General features: G+C 43.9%; 1 long non-coding RNA gene across 1 annotated transcript; it reads left to right on the top strand.

Annotated features, from left to right (window-relative positions):
- Positions 1–6,807: 6,807 nt before the first annotated feature.
- Positions 6,808–13,944, top strand: LOC148000047 (uncharacterized). Its single transcript, XR_015641521.1, has 3 exons — positions 6,808–8,269; positions 10,092–10,245; positions 11,476–13,944. It is a non-coding gene; the product is annotated as an uncharacterized LOC148000047 (long non-coding RNA).
- The last annotated feature ends 266 nt before the right edge of the window (positions 13,945–14,210 follow it).

Here is a 14,210-nt window from a genome sequence, read left to right as displayed (position 1 = left end):
CAGATAGAGGAAATTCTCCCATTAAAAGTTATGTTTCGGGGTTGGGGATTTAGCTCAGTGGTAGAGCGCTTGCCTAGCAAGCGCAAGGCCCTGGGTTTGGTCCTCAGCTCAAAAAAAAAAAAAAAAAAGTTATGTTTCTGTGTATATTGGTGTGTGAGTATGTATGCATGAGTGCAGGTGTCTACGGAGGCCAGAAGAGGATTTGATCCCCTGGAGGGGGATTACAGATGGTTGTGAGTCAGCCAAGATGGGTGCTAGGAACCAAACTCTACTCCTCCACAAGAGCAGTATATACTCTAACCGCTGAGCCATCTCTCCATCTACCTCCATTTGTGTTGTCGCTTCCAATTCTCCCCTATGAGTGTGTGTATTTTATTGTACCAGCTTCTTACTGGTGGACATTACTTTTTTCTTCCAGTTTTCACATCGAAGAGCATGCCTTTAGTTATTAAACTCAAAGTGTACTTATCCAATCTGTGCTGAAGGAGAAGCCGTATCCCAAGCGTCATATGGAAGTGAGCACTCTGAGTCTCTTTACTCTTTAGCGTGGGGGCTAGCGCCGCCTCTGCTTTCCAGAGGTGGGAACTGAGAAGAGGCAGGCAATAAAGTAGCTTGTGTTCTGGGTCTTGTAGCTCGTAAAGCACAGCTGCCCTCTGAGCCCAGATGGTTTGACTCAAGACTCCACATTGACCTGAGCTGGGGCTCTGGTTAGCCTGCATTAAGGCAATGCAATTGTCTGTGACTGGAGTCCAGCAGTTGCCGAGCACACAGCACTTTGAAGGTAGGCCATAGTAGCACAGCCTATGCATCCTAACATACAGAAGCAGGAAGAGCGGAAGTTCGAGGTCAGCCTAGGCTAAGAGGCTGTCCCCATTGGAAGAGAGGAAGGGAAGGAGGAAGGATGGGAGGGAGAGAGGGTGGGAGGGGAAGGGAGGGAAAGGGAAGAGAAAAAAATGGGAAGAAAGAAAAAGGAGAGGAAAGAGGGTCAGAAGGGGCAGGAAAGGGAACAGAGAGACAGAGACAGAGACAGAGACAGAGACAGAGAGGCAGAGAAACAGAGAGGAGGAGGAGGAAGAAGAAGAAGAGGAGGAGGAGGAGGAGGAGGAGGAGGAGGAAGAAGAGGAGGAAGAGGAAGAAGAAAAAAGAAGAAAAGGAAGGAAGGAAAGAAAGGAAGGAAGGAAGGGAGGGGAGGGAGGGAGGAAATAGAGAAAGGACCCAAGACCAGGGAGATAGCTCAGTTGGTAAAGCACTTGCCTTGCAAACACAAGGGCCTGAGTTCAAATCCCCAGAAGCCACATAAAAAGCTGGGTGCAGTGCACATTTACAATCCCAGTGAAGTAATGATGGGAGAGAGAGAGACTGGCAGGTCCTGGAGCTCACTGGCCAGCTAACCTAGCACATTTGGTGACATTCCAAGCCAATGGGAGACTGTCTCAAACACAAAGGTATCTAAGAAAAATCACGCACACCCTCTCGCCTCACATGTGTGCGCTCCCCTGCACACGCAAATGCTTTCCCCAGAGTTTTACGTGGAACGAGTGAGAACAAAGAGGAAAGGATAGTGAACTGCGGCTGAGCCTATCCTGATGCGCTGCACACAGCTTTCTGGGAGTGAGACAACTGCATCCTCCTGCAAACAGGCAAACACGATCAGTTCCCTGCAAATGGGAAGTCACTTTAACCAGGCACGGAGAGGAAATAAGGGTGATGGCTCCAAGAACTGTGGCTTTTAAACCCTGCAGAATGGCAGCTCAGGCCTCCCACCGTTTTGAACAAAGCTTCCTGTGGCCCATGGGTTTAAATTAATGGTAAACATAATTTAAGCATGCCTTTAAAGGAAGCGTTTGTCTTAAGAAATCTTGCTTTAAAAACAAAACAAAATAAAAATCAAAGACAACGGGAGCTAAAATTACAGCTCCCCAGACAGAATACAATCAGTTTTATATCTCGGATCAGCTTAAAAGCCAAAGCTTATTCAATTCTTTTCTCTGGATCCATGATTTCTGTTATGGCAATTTTCATATTTAAGAATAGTTCTGCAAGTTACCCTCGGTGATTCTAATTGATTTCAGAGACTTGAGGAGAACCTTGCACATGCCTTGGGTATTCAACTCCCCTCCACTCCCCTTTTCCAAGCACCAAATGTGAAGTACAGGGAGGAGGTCCCTTTAGCACATTTAGTGCTAAGTAGCTCACTGCTCTAATTGAGCCCTGTCCTTTAAGGCAGTGGAAGCCCTGGCTGATTTGTTAGCAGTGGCAGAAGAGTCTGAGGGTGTGAATCACCTGAAGAGTAAGGGCTTTGATCTGAGTTCCTTGAACAGTTCCTTTGTGATTGTGAGCTGAGGAAGAGAGGAATTTGGAACCTGAAGATGGAAAAAACAAAACAGGAATGAATGAAGAAAGTTCAAGGCCAAGTTCAAGGCACTGTTTCTATCAGACAATCAAAAGAGGAAAGGAAAAAAAAAAAATCAATGGCTTCTAGGGAAAGACACAAATTTGTTGACCCTAGGAAAGGCCATCATTTCAGGAGGCATGATGGTAGGAGTGTGAGGTAGCAGGTCATATCACATCCTCAGTCAGGAAGCTGAGAGAGATGAATGCCCGAACCCATTGGTTGTTCACCCCCACACCCCGACTTCGGTCTGGAAGCCACGCCCAGGGGGTGGTGCTACCCAAAGGTAGGATAACTCCACCCTTGTCAGTTAAATCTCTCTGGAAACGCCTTCATAGACATACCAGACATGCATTTTTTTTTTTCGGAGCTGGGCACCGAACCCAGGGCCTTGCGCTTGCTAGGCAAGTGCTCTACCACTGAGCTAAATCCCCAACCCCCAGACATGCATTTTCCAGATACTCAATCCCACTGAGTTGGCACTCAAGATGAACCAGCACCCCTGCATCTATCTCTTGACACCCACTCCTGGGTGTTAGTCACCCTCCCATCCAGTATGTGTCATCAAACCTCCCACAGAAGACACACCTTCTAAGGCAGATTTAAGCTCAGTGACCGTTGTACACCTATGTTCATATCACCCAAAAGAGGAGTAGTGTGTCGTTTAGTCTATGTAGAATGGTTGAAATTGAATCTCAAAAGGTGACCTCTGCATTCAACAAAAGAACTAAGACATGGGGACAATTTCAAGTAAGGATTCCAGAGAAGTGTGTCCCTTCATCTTGGCTTTATATTCTCTACAAAGGAAAAACACAGGAGAAGACATTGAACCAGACCAAAGGCCTCCCGGTTATCTTCAGTGAAATGGCTGCTTTCTTATGGCTCCCCCCTTCTGCGTTATGTGGTTTGAGGGACACCTTCCACTGCCTTTTAGGTTATTCTACAATTCTACAGACTCCATAACAACTTCTAGCAATCGATCTACAGATAGAATCTGTCTGCTGGAGTGACACTTAACTTCTCTCTTCATTCTTGAGAAATAGGCAGGTTTGTAACTTTTTATGAACTTCTATCATGGCCTACACCTGCTTCCTCTTTGGAAAGTCTTCTTGGAATAGGTATACAATCATACTCCTTCCCCTACTAGCTGATGAGTTAAATTCCCTAACAGTTACTTAGAATCATCACTGGGATTGTCTCAATTCCTTAGCTCTTTTGCACATGTATGAAAACCAAGCTTTTATTTGATATCTTAGTCAGGGTTGCTATTCCTGCACAAAACATCATGACCAAGAAGCAAGTTGGGGAGGAAAGGGTTTATTCAGCTTACACTTCCACATTGCTGTTCATCACCAAAGGAAGTCAGGACTGGAACTCAAGCAGGTCAGGAAGCAGGAGCTGATGCAGAGGCCTTGGAGGGATGTTACTTACTGGCTTACTCCTCCTGGCTTGCTCAGCTTGCTTTCTTAAAGAACCCAAGACCACCAGCCCAGGGAGGGCACCACCCACAATGGGCTGGGTCCTCCCTCCTTGATCACTAATTGAGAAAATGCCTTACAGCTGGATCTCATGGAGGGATTTCCTCAAGGGAGACTCCTTTCTCTGTGATAACTTCACAAAACCAGCAAGCACAGATGACCCCTTGTCAAATTGACAAACAAATGCATCACCATTGAGCCTCAACCCTTCCCCAAGCTCTAAATAACTTTCAAAGTCCCACAGTCTTTACAGATTCTTACATATTAGATTTTCAATCGCTTTAAAATATCCAATCTCTTTTGAAATTCAAAGTCTTTCTACAATTCAAAGTCTCTTAACTGTGGACTCTACTAAAATACTTTCTTACTTCAAGAGGGGAAAATATCAGGGCACAGTCATAATCAAAAGCAAAATCAAACTAACCTTACAGTGTCTGGGATCCACTCACAACCTTCTAGGCTCCTCCAAGGGCTTGGGTCACTTCTCCAGCTCTGCCCTTTGTAGCACACACCTTGTCTTCTAGGCTCCAGCTGCCTGTTCTCCACTGCTGCTGCTGTTCTTGGCGGTCATCTCATGGCACTGGCATCTCCAAAACACTGCTCTCTTCTGCTGCAACCAGACTGCACTTTCACAACAGCCTCTCATAGGCTCTTTTCATGGTGCTAAGCCTCAACTTCTCTGCATGACTCCTTCAGTCCTGGGCCTGAACTGCCTCTGAGGCTGCCTTCACCAATCGCCTCTCCTCGCCTCTCACAGTGCCCAGCCTCAGCTTCTCTTCATGACCCTTTCCTGCCTTCAAACTCAGTACCACCTGGGTGATTCTTACACATTACCAAGTCTGGCTGCAGCACGAGGTATAACCGAGGCTGCCTCTAGAACACAGTTTCTCTGTGCTCTCGGTAAACAAATCCCAGAAGATTTCACTTTAGTGATGCAGTCTCTTCTTAATCACCGCTAATTTCTTAGCTCCAGCTGACCAGCATCAATTGTCCCAGTAATGCAAAGGTTTTGACTTTGTAGTTGTGGTACCTTGTTAACCACAGCTGATTCATCAGCCCCCAGCTAAGCAAAACCACAGAATCAAAACAGCAATGGCCCTGATAAAGAGTCTTTAATCTTCCCTCTGAAATTTCACGAGCCAGGCCTGCATCATTTGCACTGTTCTCAACATTGTCTTCCAAGCTCCTACAGAACACCCTGCAGAGTTCTTAACATCCTAATGGCTCTTCTAGCTTAAAATTCCAAAATCCATCCACAGTCCTCCCAAAAATATGGTCAGGCTATCACAGGAATACCCCACTCCCAGTACCAATTTGTTTTAGTCAAGGTTTGTGTTCCTGCACAAAACATCATGACCAAGAAGCAAGTTGGGGAGAAAAGGGTTTACTTAGCTTATGCTTCCACATTGCTGTTCATCACCAAAGGAAGTCAGGACAGGAACTCATACAAAGCAGGAACGTGGAGGCAGGAATTGATACAGAGACCATAGAGGGGTGCTGCTTAGTGTCTTGCTTCCCCTAGTTTTCTCAGACTGCTTTCTTATAGAACTCAGAACTACCAGCCCAGGAATGGCACCACCCACAATGGGCTGGGCCCTCTCTTCTTGATCACATCAAGAAAATGCTTTACAGCTGGATCTCATGGAGGCAATTCCTCAAGGGAGGCTCCTTTCTCTGTGATAATTCCAGCTTGTGTCAAGTTGACACACAAAACCAGCCAGTACAGCCTTTTTATTACATTGTCTTTAACAACGTATCCAAGTGCTATTAAACACTTCCAATTGAAGTAATTTATAAAACTACTCAAGCCATCACTTGCTTCTATGCTCGTCAAAAGCCCCTAGGTTCTCTGCAGGGACAGCATATGGAAATGTGGTTATTCCCTCGAGCCCCGCTCAACTTCCCAATCTCTCAAGTAAATTCCTCACATAATGTCAAATTCGATAGACAGAGAGAGAGAGAGAGAGAGAGAGAGAGAGAGAGAGAGAGAATATCGAGGAGGCATTTTTCACCATTTACCATTGTTTATTTGGTTCTCAGATTTCCATTCTGGAAAATGGCCGTGTATACGTGCAGAGAGAGAGAGGCTTTGAGGGCTAAGCCAACTCACCTATGGAAAGCATGGTCTGCAGCAGGCGATGAATAAACCTTGAATGGCACAAAAATCAAAGACTGGCTCAAAAGATGGTGTATTCACAGTCAGAAAGGCAATAAGCTGGGAGCAACGGCAGCTCTGAGTTCCTCCCCTACCTCCAGCCAGAACCCACCAACGAAACTAAAGCGTGGTATCTATCGTCATCTCTTAGAGTCTCCCTGCGAGCAGCGGTGCACAGAAGCAGAACACAGACATCTCAGATATCCTCTTGTTGGTCTACAAGGACCATTCTCCGCCTTCCTAATGCTGCAGCCCTTTTGCACAGTTCCTAGTGTGGTGGTGACCCCCAGCCATGAAATCATTTTCATGGCAACTTCATAACTATCATTTTGCTACTGTTGTGAACTATAATTTAAACATCTGCATTTCCTGGTGGTCTTAAGTGACCCCCCTGTGAAAGGGTCATTCTACTCCCCCCCACACACTAAGGTGGTCATGACCCACAGCTTGAGAAGCACCGGTCTGCCGGATTACCTATAGGTCTGTTCTATAAAATGTCTATCTCCCAACCCAGATAAATCATGTCCCAGGAAACAGAAGGAGCAGCCCAGGAACTTTCCAAAATAGACTTCAGATGCCTCAAAGGAAATCTTGGAAAGTCAAAGACATATTAGTAAAATGAAAAAATATTTTCAAATTCATGAGGGTAAATGCTGTAAATTATCATCCCGTGCACTTAAGGGTGAGTAAGAAAATACTGTGGAAAATGGTATTAGAGTAATAGTGTAGCTGTCTTAGTCAGGGTTCTCTAGAGTCACAGAACTCATGGGAAGTCTCTACGTAGTAAGGGGATTTGTTGATGACTTACAGTCTGTAGTCCAATTCCCTAACAATGGTCAGCAGCAGCTGTGAATGGAAGCCCAAGGATCTAGCAGTGGCTCAATCCCACAAGGCAAGCAGGCAAAGAAGAGAGCATCTTCCTTTTTCCAATGTCCTTATGTAGGTCTCCAGCAGAAGGTGTGTCCCAGATTAAAGGTGTGTACCACCATGCGTGGATCTGGTACTTGCTTTGTCCCAGATGACCTTGAACTCGGAGATCTCCTTGCCTTAGTCTCCTGGGATTTATAGCTACTATGCCTCAAGATTTCCATGCCAAGATCCAGGTCAAAAACTTGATCTCCCAGCCTCAAGATTAGGATCACAGGTGAGTCTTCCAATTCTGGATTTGTAGTTCATTCCAGATATAGTCAAGTTGACAACCAGGAATAGCCACTACAGTACCAGTACTTTTAAAATAAAAAGAAATGAACAACACAATATTTAAAGACGAGGAATGCCCTATTTGAGCAGGCAAAGAAGTACAGAGAAGGCTGTTTATCAAATTAAAGAATTACATGTCACTGGGGAAGCTGGCTCAACAGCAAATTCTCACTCAATGAGTCTGGATGGAGCCTGGGTTGTTCTGCCCTTTCAAGTGCGCAGAAGATACTAATTCCGTTTGTATAAAGAGCTGGGCTCTAGAGAACTATCATACATACACATTGAAGAAAATGTCCTTGGCTTTTAAGTGTGTGACTCTTAATTCAGCAAGGCTATTACCAGCTGCACCATCAGAGTTGTTTTTATTTACCTGAAGATGTAAAAACAATGCTTCTCACCATTTCCCAAAAATAGAAACATTGGCAACAATGTAAATGTCTGTCCACAGCAGGGGCCTGGGGCAAATTTGGCAAGCTAAGGACTATTTTAAGTACTTTAAAGAGGATATGGACAAACCTGGGAGAGCCTTGGGTATTCTATTCAGTGAATGTCTCAGTCGCCATTCTCATTGTTGTAACAAAATGCCTGACAACACCACCAAAGAAAGGAAAAGCTCATCTGGCTCATGATGAGAAGGACAGACCATCATGACCGGGAAGGTGCAGCGGCAGGAATATGAGACAGCTGATCACACTGCATCTGAAGTCAGGAAAAATGAGAGCTCACCCATCAGCCCACTTTCTTCTTTCTCCCGTTTTACTCAGTCTGCCATTCCAGTGCATAGGATGGTACCACTCACCATTGGCTCTGTCGCCCCACCACCACTACACCTCTCTATAAAAACACCCTCACCAATAGATTCTTAGGTACTTCAAACCCACCCCAGCTGGTAATGAAGATTAACCATCGCAGTCATCGTGAGGAAATCATCGTGGAACAATTCCCATACACATTTGGAAGAAATAAGGGGTAGATTATGTCATATACTTGACAATCTCCAGAAGGATAAACATCTGTCTTGTACTGCCTTCCCTGCATGGAGAGGTAAGAGGAAGGGTGGGTTGAAAGGGTCGCAGGTACAACTGAGGGGTATTTTATGAACTTTCATTATGAGAATTCATTCCCTGCATTGTTTCAAACAGAAAGAGAATGCTGACCCATAGAATTTGCTGTGGGTTAGAGTACATTCACGCATCGTGTTATAAGGGAATTGGATTTCAAAGACAATGAGGTCTGTTTGTAATTGTTAGAAACAGCCTAATCAGGTCCCATTCACCAAAAAACAAAAAAGGAAGGCAGATGTTTTGTACTGAAGGACTCTGTTCAGGTCTCTCTCTCTCTCTCTCTCTCTCTCTCTCTCTCTCTCTCTCTCTCAATGCTTCATTAAAAAAAAGGACAATGTATTAAACTTTCAAATAATATGAAACTAGAAAAATAGCTAATTATTTGGTGCATTCAAAAAAAATTCTCAGCTACGGGGAACACTGGACCAAAGCCTCAACAATGAAAATCACTTAGAATAAGTGCCAGTCGGATCCTTTCAAGTTGAAAACTCTAGCTGCACAAGTGGAAGATGTAAAAAAGTGTGATTTAATATAAATCTCATTGATGAGACAGGGACTTTAGCTGACTGGCACTCCGAGTGAGCTAAGAATCTAATTCGATTGCCATTGATCCCTGATTAGATTGCATGACAATAATAGGTTTGCTTCCGAGTCAGATCACACCCAACGTGCTTTCCGTTGCGTTCTGTGCTGGTTAAAGTCATTTTAACCAATATCAGCTATTGGCAGAAGTGCAACTGGCTCGTGGAAGGAATATTTAAAACTGTGTCATTTCCAAGTCTTCGGGGAAGAATATTTTTAATTATTGAAAATGCAGGGGAGGGAGGCAGGGCATCAGTTGAAAGAAGATGCCTCCAGATACAAAGCAGGGGCAGTTTCACAGGGGCAAATTACAAGGTAAGAAGCTAAGTTCATCTAGCAATCAAATAGGTTGTTCTGTCTACAACATCAGCAGTGGTAAGTTCCCATCTAAGTGCAATGCTCTGTCCAAGCCACGAGTTTCCAGTACCAGACTTTGCATTCTCTCCTCATGGAGTGGCCCTTAATCCAATCAGAAAGTGGTTGGTTATCCCAGAAACAGTCGTACCAGTATTGTACCAGCACTGGGCACATCTCACCTAGCAGGTTAACTTGTACCTTTTGTGAGATGGTGAGTTCTTGACCCCTGGGTATGTTTAAACAGAGGAAGAAAATCTACCTCTTGCTTGATGAGGTAGGAGAACATCAGTAGGGAGGTTTTAGAGTCCAATTCAGGGACTCTGAAACATGTACATTTGCTTGTGGTTTTCTTTCAATTTTTATTTTTTATGGATATTTTTTATCTACATTTCAAATGTTATTCCCTTTCCCAGTTTCCCGTCCATAAGCTCCCTATCCCATCCCCATCCCCCTTTTTCCCCCAACCACCTCCCCATTCCCGCCTCCCAACCCTGACATTCCCCTACACTGCAGAGTCCAGCCTTGGCAGGACCAAGGGCTTCTCTTCCCATTGGTGCCCAACAAGGCCATCCTCTGCTACATACACAGCTGAAGCTATGGGTCTGTCCTTGTGTAGTCTTTGGGTGGTGGTTTAGTCCCTGGGAGCTCTGGTTGGTTGGTATTGTTGTTTGCTTGTGTTTTCTTAATGTTTGGAAAGTGAAGTAAGATAATCTTTCTTACAGAAATAATTTCATTCATCCGATTAGTCTTACAAAGAACAATCTTTTTGGTTATAGTGGGGGAAATATACAAAAGACATTTCCCCCTGCCTCGTGAGGCATGGTTCCTTGAGCACACCGGTTAAAAATGAAATTGAATTGCAGGTCTGCAGCAGATGGGATCCTCCACAGACTCTCATCCTAGTAGAGGTGAAGAGAATTCCTCACAGGTCTTCATACTTCTGCAACTGTCATCGCTGCACGGATGGCTGCCACTTGAGGCCTGGAATTTTCTCTACAGTTCCTGTATACACAGGCAGTGGGTTCTGATGATATTCAGGAAACATTATCCTCACCACTAAGCAATAGGCACTCCTACTGAGTCAGGCACCTTTGACCACTCGGCCACCCTGACACCCACTTCTAGGCAACAGGCACCAGAGCTGTAGACACATGTCTCTGCTCCAGACCTGTCCTCCAGTGGAGGACCGTATTTTGTTTTGTGACAGCTACTCTGTTGTTACCAACGACAGCCTTCTTGCACAAGATTCCCACATATCCCTGGCCCCAACTTCTTTGGGATGAATATTTATTTATTTGGTTTATTGAGACAGGGTCTCCAATGTGCAACCTGGGCTAGCCTCAAACTCGTGAGTCTCCTGCCTCTATCTAAGTGCTAGGACTATAAACAGGTCCTCATCATTATGAAACTTAATCTGGTATTTTTTCCTATTATGAAGAAATTTGAGTGGCAAAACCATGTGGTTGTAAAAACAAAGGGTAATTTTGAATCCTCAGAATCATTCAAACCTCAGAAATACCTTGCTCTCCATAAACTGTCGACACATGCAAGCTGTATTTCACAGAATGGTTAACTGTTTGTCCTTTAGAGGAAAAGACCCGAAGGGCTCTTGCTGGATATCCCAACACCCACTCACTGGCTTCCCAGCACCCACCAACAACCTTCCCAGCACCCACCAACAACCTTCCCAGCACCCACTCACAGCACCCTTCCTTCTCTTCCTGGAAACTAATCACCTCTCTCCCAGGTCACCGGGAAAAGTCCACGTTTAAAAGTCTATGCCATTCGACATAAGTCGTAGCTTAATGCAGGACTTACAGGGAGGTTCGTTTCCCTGCCTCTTGCTACTTCCTCACTCTCCTGTGAGTTGAACGTGGCATTCATGACTTGGTCCACGCTGGCTAAGATCACAGAACAAGTCCCGTGAGGATGAGGGTCCCCACTGTTAGGGGAGCACCCTGGAAAGTGGAAGAAATCCAGCGAATCCCCAAATACACATCAGACCACTGACTACTGCACACACCTTACATAGGAAAACAACCAGACAATTAACAGCTTCGTTGACGTAAGATCTACCTATCACTGAACAGACAACACCCTGACTTTTAGTACATTTATTGAACTGCATGATCACTTTTCCCTTCAATTTTATTTCCTGTCCCCACCCCGGTCCCCATGCCTGACCCTGACCAACTGTCAGCATTCTTTCTCTGAACATGCCCTTTCTGGATGTTATGCTTCTACCAGGCAGAGCTCTCTAGAGAAGCAGAACCACCAGGATTATTACAAGAAGAAACTTAAGAGACTGGCTCACACGACCAAAGGCAGCACAGTTCCACCGTGGTAGAAAACCAAGTAGATGCTCAGTCCAAGAAACCGGAAGCCTCAGAACAAGGAACCCATGGTGCAACAGTGGTCTGAGACCCGGGGCCTGGAGGTTTCCCAGAGAAGGATGATGTGCGTTCCCGCTGAGAAGCTGGAGAAGTCAGAGACTGAGATCTACAGGTGATGGTGGCAGTAATAGATACATCCACTCGAGAAAACTGATGCGTGGACACCCTCGCACGCTCCGAACGACATGTGCCATGTGCATCTGGGCTGCCACCCCATGCTGGTGCCCTCTACGTTCGGGATGGGGTGTCCCCTGCAGTTTCTGTCCGACGTACCAGTCATCTCCAAAATCACCGTCTCAGACACACCCAGACTGTGTGCTTTACTGATTTGCTAAGCGTTTCTGACCTCAACCCAACTGACAGTCACAATTAACCGTTCCCCCCGTAAAGGCGGTCACACAATATAAGCTCTTACGCATCTGACTTTCGAGGTTTATCTATGCCGTAGAGCACCAAGAGCTATTGTACTCTCTCTTCAAAATCGAATACGGCGGTATCGCTTGTCAATAATACCACAAGGCTAAAGCTTTTGCAAAGAAAACTGACACAACCATTTATTTATCTGTCCTGATGCAGGCTGCCTTTTATTTCTCTTGGCGAGGCATCTGGGAGTCACATAGAAAGACCAGGTGGTTGAATTATGTCTGACTTTTACAGAAATTGACAAACTGTTTACCAAAGGGGCTGGACCACTTTACAATCCCACCAGCGGGCGTGAATGCCTTCCTTTCCACTTCCTTACCACGGGTATTTTTAAAGTCTTTGTTACCAAAACCATTCTTAGAAAGGGTACACTAGCATCTTACTGAGGCTCTAATTTACATTTCCTTGATAACTAATATTGATTCCTTTCATGCATAATTATTAGTCATTCTAGTCACATTTTCTATAGAAAAAATATCTCTTTGAGTCTTATTCAATTTAAATTAATGTATCTTAATTTTTTTAACTAAGCATTCATCGAAGATTCAATACAGGTGTCAGTAATTAGTAATTAGTCAAAATATTGCTCTTGGTTTCTGGTTTATCCTTTCATTTTTCTGGATCTCGAATTTTGTATGAATTATAAATTTTGAATGAGTTCAACTTACCAAACATTAGTTTGGTAATAAAACATTAGTTTTATTGCTTGTGCTTCTGGTGTCTTGTCCCACAAAATCCCTTACTAAAACAGAGATGTGAACATTTACTTACACACTTTTTTAGAGTTTTGCTGGTTTTTTGGATTTTTGTAGCCCATGGTTCCTTTTGCACTCTTTTTCCAGTGCAAAGGAAAAATACCAAGTTTGTTTCTTTATTCATTTGGGGTTTTTTTGCATATAAATATCCATTGCTTGATTATTCTCATTTGGAAAAGTTCCCTTTTCATGCCTTGACACTTTTGTTGAAAATGGATATACCATGAATGTGAGGGTCTGTGGAGTTTCAGTTCTCTTTCTTTGATCTATAGTAGGGTTTGTTTATGTTCTACTGGCCAAATCCAGCCTACTACATTTCTTGTAAATAGAGTTTAATTAAACACAGCCATGTGTTTATATGTTGTCTTGGCCACATTTGTGGCGGTAGAGTTGGGAATTGCAACACAGTACCTCAACCTCTCAAATATTCACTAGCTGGGTGTATAGTTTGCCCATCACTGTACCTGGCAAGAAGCAAGCTAATGGAGGGAGGGTTTACCTTAACTAGTGATTTGAGGGGACAGTCTGTCATGGTGAGGAAGGCATGATGGGAGGAGCAGCCTGAGCTCAGAGGATCAGGAAGTCAAAAGATTCCCATCAGGGTCCTCCTTTCCCTTCAGTTAAATCTGGTGTCCCTGCCCGTGGAATGGTGACATACATGTCTAAGATGACCTTCACCCAGTTAAACCTCTCTGCAAATGTCATCACAGACACAATGACACATGTGTCTCCTAAGGGAGTCTAAATCCCACCAAGCTAACATTGAAGACTAAACATTTCTATGTCCCTAACAGATAAGCTTACCCTATGTCACTATCATATTATCCTGATTAGTAACCATGGTTTAGAATTAATCGTGAAGTCAGCTGAAATAAACTCTCCGTCTTTCTCCATAGAACTAGGGACATGGTACCTCCATATAAATTTTAGGAACAACTCATTAACTTCTGTAAAATACTATCCTAGGATAAGATAGGAGTTAAGTCTACAGACCCATTTTGGGAGAAGAATCATCCTAGAAATGGTGGCTTCTTCTGTCTGAGACTATGACATCTCTCCATTTCTTTAAAACTCCAGTTTTTCTTCAATGTTTCTTCCTCTTCAATGATAAGATTTTGGTTTTTATAATAAATGTACTTTTAAGTAAGTTATTTATATTATAAATTATTGTCTTCTTAATTTTGGAATTTTTATCGCACATAGTGAACATACAACTATGTTTTTGCACACTGCTCTATGAACCAATTTATTTGTAGATGGAAAACTGAGTCTTTTTGACATCTGATTAAAAGTAAAATTTTCTTCTAATATCACTATAATATTCAACAACATATATTGGACAATTGGTCCATACAAGAAAATTTCCCCATAGTCACAATATTTTTTTTTCTTTTTTTCGGAGCTGGGGACC

This window comes from Rattus norvegicus, chromosome 17, assembly GCF_021556685.1.
Source record: "Rattus norvegicus strain SHRSP/BbbUtx chromosome 17, alternate assembly SHRSP_T2T, whole genome shotgun sequence".
NCBI classification, from domain to species: domain Eukaryota; kingdom Metazoa; phylum Chordata; class Mammalia; order Rodentia; family Muridae; genus Rattus; species Rattus norvegicus.
Note: the sequence above shows the minus strand (reverse complement) of the source record. Positions and strands in the feature narration are given on the sequence as shown.